The sequence below is a fragment of the Alnus glutinosa genome, chromosome 5 (genome assembly GCF_958979055.1).
Source record: "Alnus glutinosa chromosome 5, dhAlnGlut1.1, whole genome shotgun sequence".
NCBI lineage: Eukaryota > Viridiplantae > Streptophyta > Magnoliopsida > Fagales > Betulaceae > Alnus > Alnus glutinosa.
Window position 1 is genome coordinate 5,272,396 of NC_084890.1, and position 16,461 is coordinate 5,288,856.

Below are 16,461 nucleotides of genomic sequence, written 5' to 3' on the forward strand. Positions count from 1 at the left end.
TGTCCTTGACTATATAACCCAAAGATAAGTCAAGAAATCAACCGTATCCAACCCAACCCAACCCCTTTTATTTTGTCCTCAAGACATTAATTATGGGTTGATTTTAGAAGGGGAGAGATTGCTGCACTCCCGGTGCACAACAATTGCACTCTCCCAAGACACGTTGCGCGCATTTACTGATATTTATAGCCATGAACCCTAATGAATTCCTTCACATATATTAAACAATGCGCGCATTTACTGATATTTATAGCCATGAACCCTAATGAATTCCTTCACATATATTAAACAATGCGCGCATTTACTGATATTTATAGCGATGAACCCTAATGAATTCCTTCACATATATTAAACAAAGGATTCGGCTTCAGTGCTGAGTTTAAAACTACAGCATATCTGCTGTAAAAAAATAAAGGGCTGAGATCTATTTTTCCAAAAACACTCCGTTTCACTTATTGCAAACAAAACTGAAAAATAAAACAAGCAGAAAACGTCCGTTTGAAGAAGGAGGAACGAGGAACGTCTGTTTCGACTCGACCGAGTTTCCCACTCCCTTACCTTACAATCCCCCCAACCACCATCCCACCTCTGTCTTCTTCTTCTTCTTCTCTTTTGTCAATTTTTGTTTCGAAAATTTGTTGATAATAAAAATGACGGGCCATGAAGAAGTTGACGTGCACGAATCCCGAGAAGAAATGGAATCTTTGGTCCTCAACGAGCCATCCAACGGCCGAACTTCCTCCGATGATCCACTGCTATCGTCTACATCATCTTCCTTCAATGCCTTCCTGGACCCATCGTTCTACGCCGAAGTGATCTTCAACGGCCATGATGAAAGCCCCTGACTTTCCTCCAAATCCAACCCTCGGAGCTCCGATTACCTCCACATCTCGATCTCGGACCTGCAAAAGGAGCAGGAGATATCCAATTCACTAGTCCCGAGTGGGGAAGAGAGAGAGAGAGGCAAAGACAAATTAAGGCTCGGTACTGTACCGAAAAGGTCTCTGGGTTTGATGGTTGTTTGATGTACATCCTCTCTCTCCAATTATTTATTTATTTATTTATTTCTCAAAACATTCAACTCCTAAATAAAACCAGTGTGGTTTTCAGCTTCAGTTTAAGCTTATCGCCCAACCCTTAAAATGCGCCTCCACCCAACCCCTCAAGTCTCTGTCTTTATTGCCAACGACCCAATGTTCCATTTCCTCAGCTTTTTCTAGATGGATTTTGGGGTGTTGAGTTTGGATGGGTTAATGGGTTCAGATGCTGGTTTTTCTTCTCTTGCTTCAGATCCTGAGACAAAGCAGAAATGGTACGGAGGTCGGTTCCTCAAGCAGGAGAGATCTGCTGGCACGTCCCTCAAGCAGGAGAGATCTGCTGGCACCTTTGACGATGACTGGAGGAGCTCAAAGTTGGCCAAAGACTGATGATTTCTCTGCCTCCCCACCTCCTCAAACGGCGTCAAGTAGACGTTTTCTTGTGTTTGCGTAAGTGAAACGGAGTGTTTTGGGAAAATAGATCCGGCCCTTTATTTTTTACAGCAGATGTGCTGTAGTTTTAAACTACAGCACTGAAGCTAGATCCTTAAACAAAAACCTGAGACCATGCACCTTCGCCATTTACATATATTCCACAACATTGTCTTAAGTAGATAAGGGATCAAGCCCCCTGATTCTTCATCATCGTTTAATCAATTGAGATCAAAGCACTTTGGCCAACTGTTTTGAGATAGAGTTGATGGCTGTCCTTGTTTTCTAACCCTTCTCTCTTCACTATGGATGGGTAGGCAGGAGTTGAACCCGGATTTGAGATAAGTGGGGACGAAACTTTAAGGGTAAGAAATTAATTTTGAAGGGTCGAACTCATAAAAAAAATAAAATAAATTTAAGAGAGTTCTTAAAAAATTTTGAGGTTTTAAATAATTTTGGGGGGACACAATCCTAAGGGCAGTTTTGCCCCTGGACCTCCATTGCCCCAACTAGCAAAATTTGTTAAAAAAAAAAATTTTAGGATTTTTATTTTTATTTTTTATTTCTTTTTTCAAGAAGCCAAAATAAATAAATAAATAAGAACTTGTTGTACAACCTTACCCTCCCAAGATTAAATTTTTAGTTTTGTCCCCTCCTCACTTGTAGGTTTTAACTTATTTTTAATAAGTGAGGCCTAATTTTTAGTTCATCCTCATTCCTCACCTCAATGGCCATGGCAAGACTATCATAAAATAAAGAGAATGACAGAAACAGAGAAGGAAGAAGGGAAGAACACAGATAACTTTAAGGACTACATTGTTGCTGATTACACTTCTTGTTCTGATTACAAATACATTAACATATAGGCTTTAACAAAGGTTAAAGACCATAGCATAAAAACATAAACTAAAAGAGAAATACAAATGGGTATGGTCTTTTGAGCAAGGAGTGGTTAGGAATGGGTTGGTGCAGTATGGGAATGGCTAATGACTTGTTGCAGAGAGATGATGCTTCTGATCTGGCGTGATGCAGTGGTGAAGAGATCTTGAAGTGGTGAAGTTTCTTGCTGCAAAGGTTTATCCTCTAATATTTTCCCGCAAACTGATGGTAGGAACTTCTTTCAGTTTGACTGTTGCTTCTGATTATTTTTTATTTTTTATTTTTTTAATAGCAATTAAACATAGAAATTACAACAAAAGGGTCTCAAAACAGCAAGCTTAAAAAAAAAAAAAAAAAAAAAAAAAAAAAAAAAAAAAAAAGGAAAGAAAGAAGAAAGAAAGTGAAATACTTCATAGAAGCAAAGATACAAAAAGAAATGAAAGGCATAAAAGAAACAAGCCAAATGGCTTTTAAAATGGGCGTGGAACTTTGACATTTTCACAAGCAATTGGGTCATTAATGGCCTAGAGAAAAGAAAAAAAAAAGGCCAACAAAAGGTTGACATGAGCTTGGGCTCCGAACATTTATCACAAGCAAGACATTGGGCCAACAATAAGTCAAGAAAAGAGTCATCGAAGGGCTGATATAGGGCTCGAGACTTTAGACATTTGCCACAAGCTAGACAATAGACAGACAATCAGCCGAAACGATGAGGGCCAACTATGAGAGAAACCTCATTTTTAATTTCATAAACTGCTAGCATCGTTTGATGCTTTTGGGGACACACCGAAGGAGATGAGAAGAAATAAGAGAGAGTGAGAAAGAGAGGAAGACTTCTAGCATTTTTTATGCTTTTGGCTTTGAGAAGATACTGACCAAAATAAAACAAAGAAAAGAAAAAAATGGAGAGCAAAGAAATGAAAAGAGAGAGGGAGACCGGGAACAAGGATAGTAAAGAAAAGGAGAAGAAAAGATAGAAAAGAAGAGGGGCACTGAGCTGCTGACAGGAAAATAAAGGAGAGGAAGACGTGTTAGGCGCAGGAGGGAGGGAGACCTGAAAATTTTTGGAGAGGGATACTTTCCTGGAAGACGCGTGAAGACTGAAAAACAGCTGGAGAGGGTATGGGCTAGGAGCTGCTGACTGACACGAGATGGGCTAGCTGCTACTGACTGACACGAGGGAAAGGGAAACGGTGGCGAGAAAGAGAGGTTTAGGAACCATTTTTGGTCTGAAAAAAGAAAAAAGAAAAAAAGTCTGCAGTAGGACGTGAAACACAGGGGAGGAGAGGACTTTTCCGTCCTTTTTTGTTACAAGCCGAGAGAAAGAGATAAGGAGAAGACTCATATATGAACGCAGCAGGGAGACTGGGCCGAGTTTTGGAGGAGCTGATGACAGCTCACGGGTTGACTTGACGAGGGAAGACATTTTTGAGGGAGTGAGGAACCTGGGTGGACTTGACGAGGTTGAAGAAAGAGAGTAAAGAGTGAGGTGTTTTACTTTCTGTGTGGCTGGACAAATAGAGGGGAAGATCATGTGTTTGACAGAATGACGCAGAGAAGCTGCAGAAAGAAAAAGAAGACGACGTTGGTCGATTTTGAAGGCTGTTTATTTTTTGTGTTTTTTTGTTTGAGAAAAGAGAGATTTGGGGAGAACAGTGGAGCGGTGAGGAGTGGTTGCTGCAGTGACTTGCTGTGGTGACTTGGAGCGGAAAGAACTATTTCTGCAGAATTTGAGTGGAGGAACTGAATTGGCGTTGGCCATATTAGAAAAGAGGATTAAGACAGAAAAGAGATAGAAGAGAGGATCTTGAGGTTAAGGTGTTTGACAAAAGGCCTTGAAGAAAGGTCGGGCTGTTTGGGAAAAAAAAAAAAAAAACTGGAAAAGGAGAGGATCTGAAGTGGCGTTTAGCCTTGAAGCTCTGATACCATATCATAAAATAAAAAGAATGACAGAAACAGAGAAGAAAGAGGAAGAAGGGAAGAACACAGATAACTTTAAGGACTACATTGTTGCTGATTACACTTCTTGTTCTGATTACAAATACATTAATATATAGGGTTTAACAAAGGTTAAAGACCAGAGCACAAAAACATAAACTAAAAGAGAAATAAAAATGGGTATGGTCTTCTGAACAAGGAGTGGTTAGGAGTGTTTAGGAATGGGTTGCTGTAGTATGGGAATGGCTGATGACTTGTTGCAGAGAGATGGTGCTTCTGATCTGGCGTGATGCAGTGGTGATGAGATCTTGAAGTGGTGAAGTTTCTTCCTGCAGAGGTTTATCCTCTAATAGAAGGAAAGGGTTAAAAGGGGGGAGAAGAAACGAATTCCCTCCTCCTAAAATAGGGCCAATAGGCTATCCTTGGCGGCTAGAGATATAACGCTTAACAATATTATTAGTAGTAGTAATAACTGAAAAAGAAGAATAAATTACAATTTTCTATTGACCGGAAAACAGAAAAATGTTAATTAGTCCCCCAAATCCGTACGTATAGAAGAAATTCCAGTTTTTTTACCGAGCCTCAACCTTGGTTATTGTCACCTCATTTACAGAATGAGGTCCTTCCTCTGCGACTGAGTCCAAATCCTTGGAAGGTCTTCTGAAAATGAAAGCAGGCTGTTTAGGAGAAGGAAGAGCTGTATCGCTACTCAGCATGAGAACAACTTCCGACATTGTTGGTCGATCCATTACATCTTCTTGCACGCATAAGAGCCCGATTTGTATGCATCTCAACGCTTCATGGGAAACGTATGACTCAACATCTATGCATGAATCAACTATGTCCAGGACTCTGTCTACTCTCCATAGTTCCCAGACCTGTGTGGTTCGATCATATATAGCATTATCTGTAAAGGGTGTACGTGTTTCATAAAATGCAAATGGAAAATATTCTAGTTTTCTGTTACTTACATGCCCTATCAATGTCAGGGAAGAATGCTCCTGGTAAGAATGGTTGTTCTTCTTGCCACTTACAATCTCCAATAATATGACACCCAAGCTAAAAACATCTGATTTTGTTGAGAATTCCCCAAATGCTGCATATTCCGGTGACATATAACCACTACATGTAAAACAGTATCAATTAGGTAATCTTAAAAATCAGTGCATGGGAACAACATCAACGGTAATCTTGAAGTCTGCATTGTACTCACTATGTTCCAACAACTCTGGTTGTCTTGTCTTGAATTTGGTCTACCTTGAATATGCGAGCCATGCCGAAATCTGAAATTTTGGGGTTCATCTCAGCATCTAATAGAATATTACTTGGTTTAAGATCCCTATGGATAATTCTAAGTCTTGAGTCTTGATGAAGATACAAAATCCCACGAGCAATCCCCATTATGATTTCATAGCGTTTCCTCCAATTCAGGGATGAACTTCTTGTATGATCTGCAACAGAATTTTGCTTCAGCAGTTTGATGCACTTTAAATATATAAAGCAAGATTTTGAGAAAGCAGACATACCAAAGATTAAGAAGTCCAAGCTTTTGTTGGGCATGTACTCATAAATCAGCATCTTTTCTTCCACCTCAATGCAACAGCCTAAAATTTTGACAAGATTCCTGTGTTGAAGTTTCGCAATCAACATGACTTCATTTTTGAATTCTTTTATTCCTTGCCCTGAACTCTTTGAGAACCTTTTAACAGCTATTTGTTGTCCATTAGGCAATTGACCCTGAAATCATCACCCAAACTTAAGCTTACTCATAACTATTAAGCAATTAAGGTCAAATTACTCCTTGACTACAATAAAATGACAAAATTTAGCTACAAACCAATTCCTACAAACCAGCCTGATAAAGTGACATGTATTCTTAAAGCATGTGAGAAACATATACCTTTTTATTAATACTATTAAAACAACATGTGAAAACACATGATAACTAATAGGACATGTCACTTTACGTTTGTAGGAATTGGTTACAAACCAGTTTGTAGGCAATTTTTCTCCGTAATGGATAATGAGCAAGGAACATAAATGTTCAAGATATCGACAATATCATAGAAGAATTGCAACTGTACCTTAAAAACAGAGCCAAAACCACCTTCTCCAAGTTTGTTGGTCGGAGAGAAATTGTCAGTTGCAGCAACTATAGAGCTTAGATTGAAAACAAGTGCATCCGGATGTCTATTACTTTCTGCCAGCTGATTTCCCTCCAATGAGCTTTTGGTACCAGTAAAATCTAATGATTGATTGTTCGATTTTCTCCTCTCTGTGGTAAAACACATTGGGAAATATTGCTTACTAGAAATTCGTAATTGAGCAAATACACACACACACTGGAAGTGACTTTATTTACCTTCTGTTTTCCTCCTCTTCATTAACCAGAGACAGGCTAGAAAAGATACCAGAAACAAGAGCGCAACAACAGATAATACTGCAATAACCAGCTTCCGATTCTTGGCAAAAAAACCTTTGGACTTCGTTTTATACTTGGCTGAAGGGAAAAAAGTAAGCCTTCATCAAAGAAGTGAAAAGACCAAAAAAAAAAAATGAAAATTCACGAAAATGCAAGAAAAGAATACCTAACTCAGTCGCATCCGCACGAACATTTAGCTCCCACCCTTCATCTTCATCCCCTGTACTGTCCATCAATTCACCATAATATGCCAAGCAACCAGTCCCCGTCCCATTAAGATCCACGCTGACATAAGCTGTGCAAGTGCAATTGTTCAAGCACGCCTTCTCGCACTCTGCTTTGCTCATACTCATGCTCACCCAATCAGCATTCGATGTATCAGGAACCTTCAAACCTGCCACCTTCACAAACCCTTCTCCATTCCCGCACATAGACAACCCCAGCTGGTTCCTCACACACCCCTCAGAACCATTTCTAAGATACCAATCTCTTTGATTCTTGGGTTCATATCCTGGCAAACACGCACACTCAAACCTATTTATATTGTCAGGACTACATACACTATTTGGACCGCATAGTCCGTAGTTCTCGCACCGGTATCTAGGTGCTGACCAGATTTCCCTCCATTGACGACCATCATCATCCCACATAAGTAGCTGGATCGATCCAGAGTTATTAAGGAATAATCTTGTAATGATCGAGGGGTCATCGAAAAAGTAGGAGTAAGATGTCTCGTCTTGATTGTAAACAAAATTGATGTTGTAATCAATCGATCTTGTGTCTACTGATGAGCACCATGGCCATGGCCAACTCCGCCGATGCAGGGTCCCGCCCTTATACAAGCAGAACTGTGGGGAGCCAGTAGGATCTAGCTTATAGAGGCAATCCCCTGTTCCGGGGTCATCTTGTGACTTCCAAGATATTAAGACCGTGTCCAGCCCTGTTTTCTTATTCAACCCAAATTTAATGCCTGGAAGCAAAGTATCTGTAGGATCGTCAGAGCTTTGCCATAACACCCTCTTGTTATCTCCCTGGACCAATTCCAAGTTTCCTGAATCTTGAAGCTGAGCTAAAGTGGAGGTTGTCGCTGGGACAGAAACATTTGTAGACCATAGAGAACGGTTATAACTGTCGTAGAGGACAAGGTTTCCGTTCTGGTTGATTGAGAGAACTCCGGAGGAATCATTGATTGGATCATTCCTGTTCGCAACCCACACCTTATTTTGTTCTGACACATTGAAAAACCAAATACCCAGATACCGATAGCTAGAGTTGGGGGGGCCGAAGAAGCCTAACTCGAATTTCTTCTCTTTGGACACCAAAGATTGGCCGTCCTTGATGGATTGGTTTAGTGTTAAGGTGTCAATGGACGTGCAAAATGGGAAGAAGAAAAGAACAACTAGAATCAAAGACTTGAACATTGGAACGTCCAAAGAATAGTTTAAATTGATCATTGCAAAACAAATTTGTGAAAGAAGCTTGTTTGATAAAGTTTTGATATAAAGAAGGATATTCTCAGGCAATCACTGTTAGACCAGATTGATCCATGCATGCGAAGGATTAGAACGAGTCAAATAACATTGATATGCCTGCGAATTGAAAGTCATCTACCGATGTCTAAACACAAGGAGAATAAATAGGGCTGCGTTGAATTTCACCAAATCTTCTGTCGCCATATATAGAGGACTAATTAACCCGATAAACGTTAATGGGCAGTCAATGATATTGATCTGTGCGTGATTAATTATATACGATTATAGGAAACGGACATGTAAAGGCTCATTAGTCCTTTTACCAATCCAACCTCTCACTTTCATTGATTCCATCGCGTTCTGTTTCTCTTCGAAGACTAGTCAAATTGAACAATTTCAATATGCATGTTGTGACAAAAATACTTAATTTATCGAGATGTATAGGTCAAATACGGCTCCATCGAGTTCTAGATGAAACAGTTAGAATTGATGAAACGCCTAAGAGAAGCTTTGTTTCTTCCATTGTTATGATTGCTGGGTCTATGAGCTAGCTTGTGGGAGCACTCCCTAGTTCTGAATTATCAGTGCGTTTAACACTAGGATTTTAAATTGAACGTTTTAAAGTTGTCGGATTCAACCTTTGCCACTTCGGTCCAGTCGCTGGCTTGGACATTTGATAGTCATATCCCCCGTTTGGTTAACGAATCATGAGGTCTTGACTCAGGATTTTCAGCTAAAATTTGAGTGAGAGGACTGGACTTAACACGAGCAATGCGCTTGGGGTCCCCTTGAACGAGTTGAAAATTAACTTGTGCTTCTTTGTCTTTTGATCGAAAGAAAACACAAGCCAAGGCTTGAAAAAGCCATTAAACTCTGCAGAATATATTATAAGATTTCTCAAAGGTTCAAAGTTGAAATTACACATCTTCTTTTCCCTATTACTTAGAGAAATAAAAGAGCCCGAGTCTAAATAGGGACTAACTTAGGAGGAGAAAATACTGAATTGAAAGCAAATCAATTTTAGCAAATAAAATCCTTCATCCGATTGGCACTAAATTTCTATCTTCAACCAAATCTGCTGAATTTCGGAATTAAAATAGGTTCAATAAGGATTTTGAGAGAGATAAAAGAAGAGAAAATTCCAGTGTGTTTAAAACTGATATGAAGTAACTGGGCAGTATAAAGTTCAATTTAGTAGTTTTAATGTCTATTTATTAACTGACAGACATTAAAATTTGACAATTCGATATTAACATACACTAAATATTGGCTGTTATATTAAATTTATAATTAATGGTTATTTAAATATAACTGTTAGATCATAATTATTAGTAATGATTACTTAATTTAATCTTAAAAGTGAGTTTACTCAAAAAAAATATATATATATATATATGATGATTGATTGCTCCAAAGAGTAACACTAAGTGCTAAGTCCAACATCAACCCAAAGGCCAGTTCCGAGAGCTATACCTCAAGAATACCAACACATTCTTCTCCATTAAGCACACGAGTCAAGCAAAGACTGCGCTTGTGTGGACTTCAATGTGTCAATTTGTAGAACAAGATTAGCCAATCAAGAAAATGTTGGAAAACCGAAAACAAAACAGACAACAAAAGAACTTCATCCTTTGCAACAATTCGAAGCAGGTCCTTTTTCCAGCCTCGAGAAGGATCCTCGTGACGAAGGAAGCGAGCAGCAAAGCTGTCAACAGTCCTCATTATAACCTATGGCGAAAGTTGCACGCACAGTTTAAAGAGTAATTTTAAAAGTCATTTTTGTGTTATTTTTGGATCCCTCTAAGAATTATATGGTTTTAAAATCAGCACTTTCATGGTCTCGAAATATCTCCCGGTGGCGATTTTTCCTCTGAAGGCAAAAATCGTGTGAGTTTGGTTTTGCGGGAGAGGGAGGCTCTTCGTCTCCCTCTCCCGGTGGTGTGTCTGTTTTGTTTTAGTGTTTAGTTCCTCAGCTTTTAGAGTTGTAGGGTTTTTGTTCCCCCGGTTTTGATCCGGTTGGGGTTGCTGTTCACCTAGCCCTTGGGCTATGGTGGTTTGTGATTTGTTTGGCTCAGGCAGTAAGTCTCATCGCTTGTTGTTCCGGTTGGGGGTGTGGCCGGTTTGTGTGTCGTAGTCGGAGTGTTTTTGGCCGGTCTTTTCTTGTTTTTATTATGTTTTTTGATGCCAGATCTACGCACGTCCGCCGATTTCTGCGACACACGCGCCCCTCAGCCGAGTTCTCCGTCGCCGTCTGCTCTTGTTGCCGGTCGCACAGGTCACGCCGCTTGTCGGAGTTCGGCGCGTAGCCGGCACGCGCCAGAGAGTCCTCTGCTCTTTGGTGCGCGTGACAGCCACGTTCCGCGATTTTCAGGCCTTGCACGGTGGGGATGGGGCCTCCGGTGGCTGATCTTCGGCTGGGTGGTACTGGTGATGGCGCGTGTTTCCCACGCGCCGTCGTCTCCGGCGGAGGCCGCCTCTGTATCTTCTGCCGGCAGTTGCGATGGTGTTTCCTGCTTGGGTCTTCTGTTGCAGTTTACCTCAGTAATTTTTAGACATTATGGGACTGTTTGATGGCTTGTTGCTAGATCTGCCTTGTTTCTTTGTAATCGGTTGTGCTTTATTGTTTAAAGAGGCTTAAAGATTACTTTTTGTAATGTTTATTTATTATTTGGGTAGCTGTTGTTTATGTATATTCTTGATCTTTCTCACAATCTATCTTATTTGATAGGCTGTTTTAAGTCAGGTTTTCCTGACTTAGTGAGTGGAGTTTCTATATCTCTAGTCACATTAGAGCCTACGGGCAGTGGTTTTTGTTTTCGGGCATGTATGAGTTCCTATTGTATTTCTATTGGCCTTTTGGTCAGCTGTATTCCCTTTTGGGGCTCATATTCATAATGAAATCTTCAGTTTATTTTCAAAAAAAAAAAATCAGCACTTTCATCAAAATTCAATTGTGATTAATAAAAAGCTCAACAATGATTTTAAAAGTAACATCTTTCTTAAAGGGGCGCAAGAATGACATAAGTGACTTCTAAAATTACTCACAGTTAAAGGCTCCAAAAAAATTCTTAATTGAGAAAATTATACATATCCCCTTCAAATCACCAGTCACCATTCAATTGTCAATGTTTCTCCAAACTACCAATTGTGTTAATGTCAATTCTCAAACTACCAAAAAATATCAATGTCCCCCCTAAGACCAACAAAAAGACAAAAATGACCATAAATTTTTTTCAATAAGACAAAATGTCCTTATAAATTTGAAAAACCTAAAACTTAAAAAAAAAAAACTGAAAATTCTGAAAAAAAAAAATAAAATAACTGAAAATTATTAAAAACAAAAATTATTTTTTTATTTTTTTTTAAAAAAGAAGAAGACAACAAACCAGTTTTAATTCTTTGTTTTTTTCTAACTTTTTGTTATTTTAAGTTTTTAGTTTTTATTTTAAAAAAACAGAATTGATAATTTTATGAATGATATTTTTATAATTAGGAGGGACGTTGACATGTTTTGGTGGTTTAAGGGAGACATTGACACAATTGATAGTTTGAAGGGGGACATTGACAATAAGATGGTAGTTTGAGAAAGTTACATGTACTTTTCCCTTCTTAATTTTATGCCAGATTTTGAAGCAGCTAATTATAAGACTAAGAGATAACTGAACAAGAAGTAAAGGAGTCCATCCAAAAACTTGTAATTTTCTTTGCACCAAAGTCAAAAAGAAATTTCATTGCACCAAAATGGATCCACTAAAAGAGAGAGCTAGAGGAGCAGGGATAGAGGACTTTCAGATATATACCAAATGGAACCTGTAACGACTCACCCCCAATGACACAAATATTGTCTGCTTTTGGCTCCCCATATCAGACTTCCCAGGAGGTCACCCATCCTGGGATTGCTCTCACAGCAGCTCACTTAACTGTGGAGTTCTGATAGGTTCATTGCCATCACGACTTTAAAACGCATTGTGTCATATAGGGTGCATTTATACATATAAGCACATCCCCATTCCCAAGCGATGTGGGACGTCACAGAACCAAAAGGGGAGACATCACGTACAGCCCACTCATGCCACGACAACGCATGGCATGCACTCGTGGGAGCAAAACCTGATGGAGGGGTGACCCGTGATGGTGGAGAAAAGTCGTGTCGTCAGTGTAGGTGACTCGTGATCATGAGAGAAGACTTCAACGACCTTCAGGCATGGTGATGGTCATCTCATATAGAGAAGCAAGTGCTCCTTTAGAACCTGAGGAATCCTGACCAGAATTTATAGGTCTGTTGATAAATGCTGGCTTGTTAGGAGAGGGAACAGTTGCTTCATTTCCAAGCATGAAGAGAATTTCAAGCATGGTTGGCCGATCTGTGGCTTGTTCTTGCACGCATAAGAGCCCAATTTGAATACATCTCAAAACTTCTTGAGGAGGATATTCCTGACCCAATAATGAATCGACTATTTCCAAGGCTTTCCTTCCATCCATATGTCCCATACCTGCAAAAATTGAAGAGTATTATGTTAGAGAGGTTCATGACTTGAATCGTAATCAAGTGTGATAATATGTTTTGCTTACATGTCCAATCAAATTTAGGCTGGGACTTCCAACGTGATGATAATTGTTTCTCTTGCCACTAATTATCTCTAGTGTCAAGACACCATAGCTGAAGACATCTAATTTTATAGAATATAATCCTTCCATTGCATACTCTGGAGACATGTATCCACTGCAATTGCACAAAAAAATAAAAAATAAAAAATTGATGCTTGTCTAAGTTTTGCTTTTAATTAGCATTTATATTGTACTTTTATGTGTGCTGAGTATTAAGTCATCACTGATCTCAAAAGCTTAAGCTTATAAAAAAATATATATGAATTTAATAATTTAATTTATACAATTCTAACACACAAAGAGAGAGAGAGAGAGAGAGAGAGAGAGAGAGAGAGAGAGACATACTATGTGCCAACAACGTTTCTTGTATTTGCTTCACTTTGATCATCTCCAAACATTCTAGCCAACCCAAAATCGGAAATTTTTGGATTCATTGCTGCATCCAGTAGTACGTTACTCGCTTTTAGATCTCTGTGGATGATTTTTAGCCTTGAATCTTGGTGAAGCTATAAGACTCCTCGAGCAATTCCAGAAATAATTTCGAATCGCTTCCTCCAATCTAGCAATTTCCTTCTTATTTCGTCTTAATCGAAACATGAAATTGAGCTTCCATCAATAATTAATACATATTGAAAAACAGTTGCATGCTAAAATATCAAATTTACCGAAGATGAAAAAGTCTAGGCTTTTGTTTGGCATATATTCATAGATCAACATCTTCTCTTCTTTGTGGATGCAACAACCAAAAAGCCTCACAAGATTCCTATGCTGAAGTTTTGCAATCAGCTTAACTTCGTTCTTAAATTCTTCTATTCCCTGTTTTGAACTTCTTGAAAGTGTTTTCACCGCTATTTCTTTTCCATTGGCTAGTTGACCCTGCATTTATTATACATTTATAATGGGGACTTAACACCAATTTACATTTAATATAAGTTGACAATTCTAAGATGCTTATCATCATATCGTGTATAACGGAAAAAAAACTAAACTTACCTTATAGACCGGGCCAAAACCACCTTGTCCAAGCCTTTTAGCCGGGGAGAAATTGTCTGTGGCAGCAATTATGGTGCTCACATCAAAAAATTGTACATCTGGTTTTCTACCAGTTTCATCAAGCTTCGCAGTATCTTGAAAGGTTGGTGAACTAGTAGTAACATCATTAAACAGTGCGAACTGTCTCCTTCTCCCTGGCCAATCATGCAAGCACATGCTTAATTAGTACAAATGATGGTTGTAAAAATTTTAGGGTAAATTACTTTTTGAAAACTTTATTTTTTCGGTAACAGTTTCAATTCGTATCACAGATGGTATTTGAGTTTTAAGAAAAAAGGGACTTGGTACGTCCGTTTATTTTTCTGTCCAATATTTAATTTAAAAAAAAATTGAAAAAAAAAAAAAGAAGGGCCGGCTTAGTCACCCCTTTGGGTCGTAATTGAGCACATACACACACAATGGAAGTGATTTTATTTACCTTTTGTTTTCCTCCACTTCATTAACCAGAGACAGGCTAGCAAAGATACCAGAAACAAGAGCGCAGCAACAGATAATACTGCAATAACCACCTTCCGATTCTTGGCAAGAAAACCTTTGGACTTCGTTTTATACTTGGCTGAAGGGAAAAAAAGTATGCCTTGATCAAAGAAGTGAAAAGACAAAAAATAAAAAATAAAAAAAATGAAAAGAATGCAAGAAAAGAATACCTAACTCAGTCGCATCCACACGAACATTTAGCTCCCACCCGTGTTCATCATCCACTGAACTGTCCATCAATTCACCATAATATGCCAAGCAACCAGTCCCCGTCCCATTAAGATCCACGCTGACATAAGCTGTGCAACTGCAATTGTTCAAGCACGCCTTCTCGCACTCTGCTCTGCTCATACTCATGCCCACCCAATCAGCATTCGATGTATCAGGAACCGTCAAACCTGACACCTTCACAAACCCTTCTCCATTCCCGCACATAGGCAACCCCAGCTGGTTCCTCACACACCCCTCAGAACCATTTCTGAGATACCAATCCCTTTGATTCTTGGGTTCATAACCTGGCAAACACGCACACTCATAGTCCATACAAATACCATTTGGACCGCATAGTCCATACTTCTCACACCGTTGTCTAGGTGCTGACCAGATTTCCCTCCATTGACGAACATCATCATTCCAGAAAAGTTGCTGGATCAATCCAGAGTTGTTAAGGAATAATCTCGTAATGATCGAGGGGTCATTGTAAAAGTAGGAGAAAGATATCTCGTCTTGATTGTAAACAAAATTGATTTTGTAGTAAAGTGAATCAGCCGGTTTTTCGTAGTCTAATGACGACCATGGCCATGGCCAACTCCGCCGATGCAGGGTCCCGCCCTTATACAAGCAGAACTGTGGAGAGCCAGTAGGATCTAGCTTATAGAGGCAATCCCCTGCTCCGGGGTCATCTTGTGACTTCCAAGATATTAAGACCGTGTCCAGCCCTGTTTTCTTATTCAACCCAAACTTAATGCCTGGAAGCAAAGTATCTGTAGGATCGTCAGAGCTTTGCCATAACACCCTCTTGTTATCTCCCTGGACCAATTCCAAGTTTCCTGAATCTTGAAGCTGAGCTAAAGTGGAGGTTGTCGCTGAGACAGAAACATTTGTAGACCATAGAGAACGGTTATAACTGTGGTAGAGGACAAGGTTTCCGTTCTGGTTGATTGAGAGAACTCCGGAGGAATCATTGATTGGATCATTCCTGTTCGCAACCCACACCTTATTTTGTTCTGGCACATTGAAAAACCAAATACCCAGATACCGATAGCTAGAGTTGCCGGGGCTGAAGAAGCCTAACTCGAATTTCTTCTCTTTGGACACCAAAGATTGGCCGTCCTTGATGGATTGGTTTAGTGTTAAGGTGTCAATGGACGTGCAAAATGGGAAGAAGAAAAGAACAACTAGAATCAAAGACTTGAACATTGGAACGTCCAAAGAATATTTTAAATTGATCATTGCGAAACAAATTTGTGAAAGAAGCTTGTTTGATAAAGTTTTGATATAAAGAAGGATATTCTCAGGCAATCACTGTTAGACCAGATTGATCCATGCATGCGAAGGATTAGAACGAGTCAAATAACATTGATATGCCTGCGAATTGAAAGTCATCTACCGATGTCTAAACACAAGGAGAATAAATAGGGCTGCGTTGAATTTCACCAATTCTTCTGTCGCCATATATAGAGCACTAATTAACCCGATAAACGTTAATGGGCAGTCAATGTTATTGATCTGTGCGTGATTAATTATATACGATTATAGGAAACGGACATGTAAAGGCTCATTAGTCCTTATACCAATCCAACCTCTCACTTTCATTGCTTCCATCACGTTCTGTTTCTCTTCGAAGACTAGTCAAATTGAACAATTTCAATATGCATGTCTTTGTAAGAAAAATACTTAATTTATCGAGATGTATAGGTCAAATACGGCTCCATCGAGTTCTAGATGAAACAGTTAGAATTGATGAAACGCCTAAGAGAAGCTTTGTTTCTTCCATTGTTATGATTGCTGGGTATATGAGCTAGCTTGTGGGAGCACTCCCTAGTTCTGAATTATCAGTGCGTTTAACACTAGGATTTTGCATACTCAAAGTATGATTTTGAATCAAATTACAAAAAAGTTTCGTTTAAACAAAAGAATGCGT

At 39.2% G+C, this 16,461-nt stretch overlaps 1 pseudogene; it reads right to left on the reverse strand.

Annotated features, from left to right (window-relative positions):
- Positions 1 to 4,708: 4,708 nt before the first annotated feature.
- LOC133868864 (uncharacterized) lies at positions 4,709 to 15,931 on the reverse strand (annotated as a pseudogene).
- Between the last annotated feature and the right edge of the window lie 530 nt (positions 15,932 to 16,461).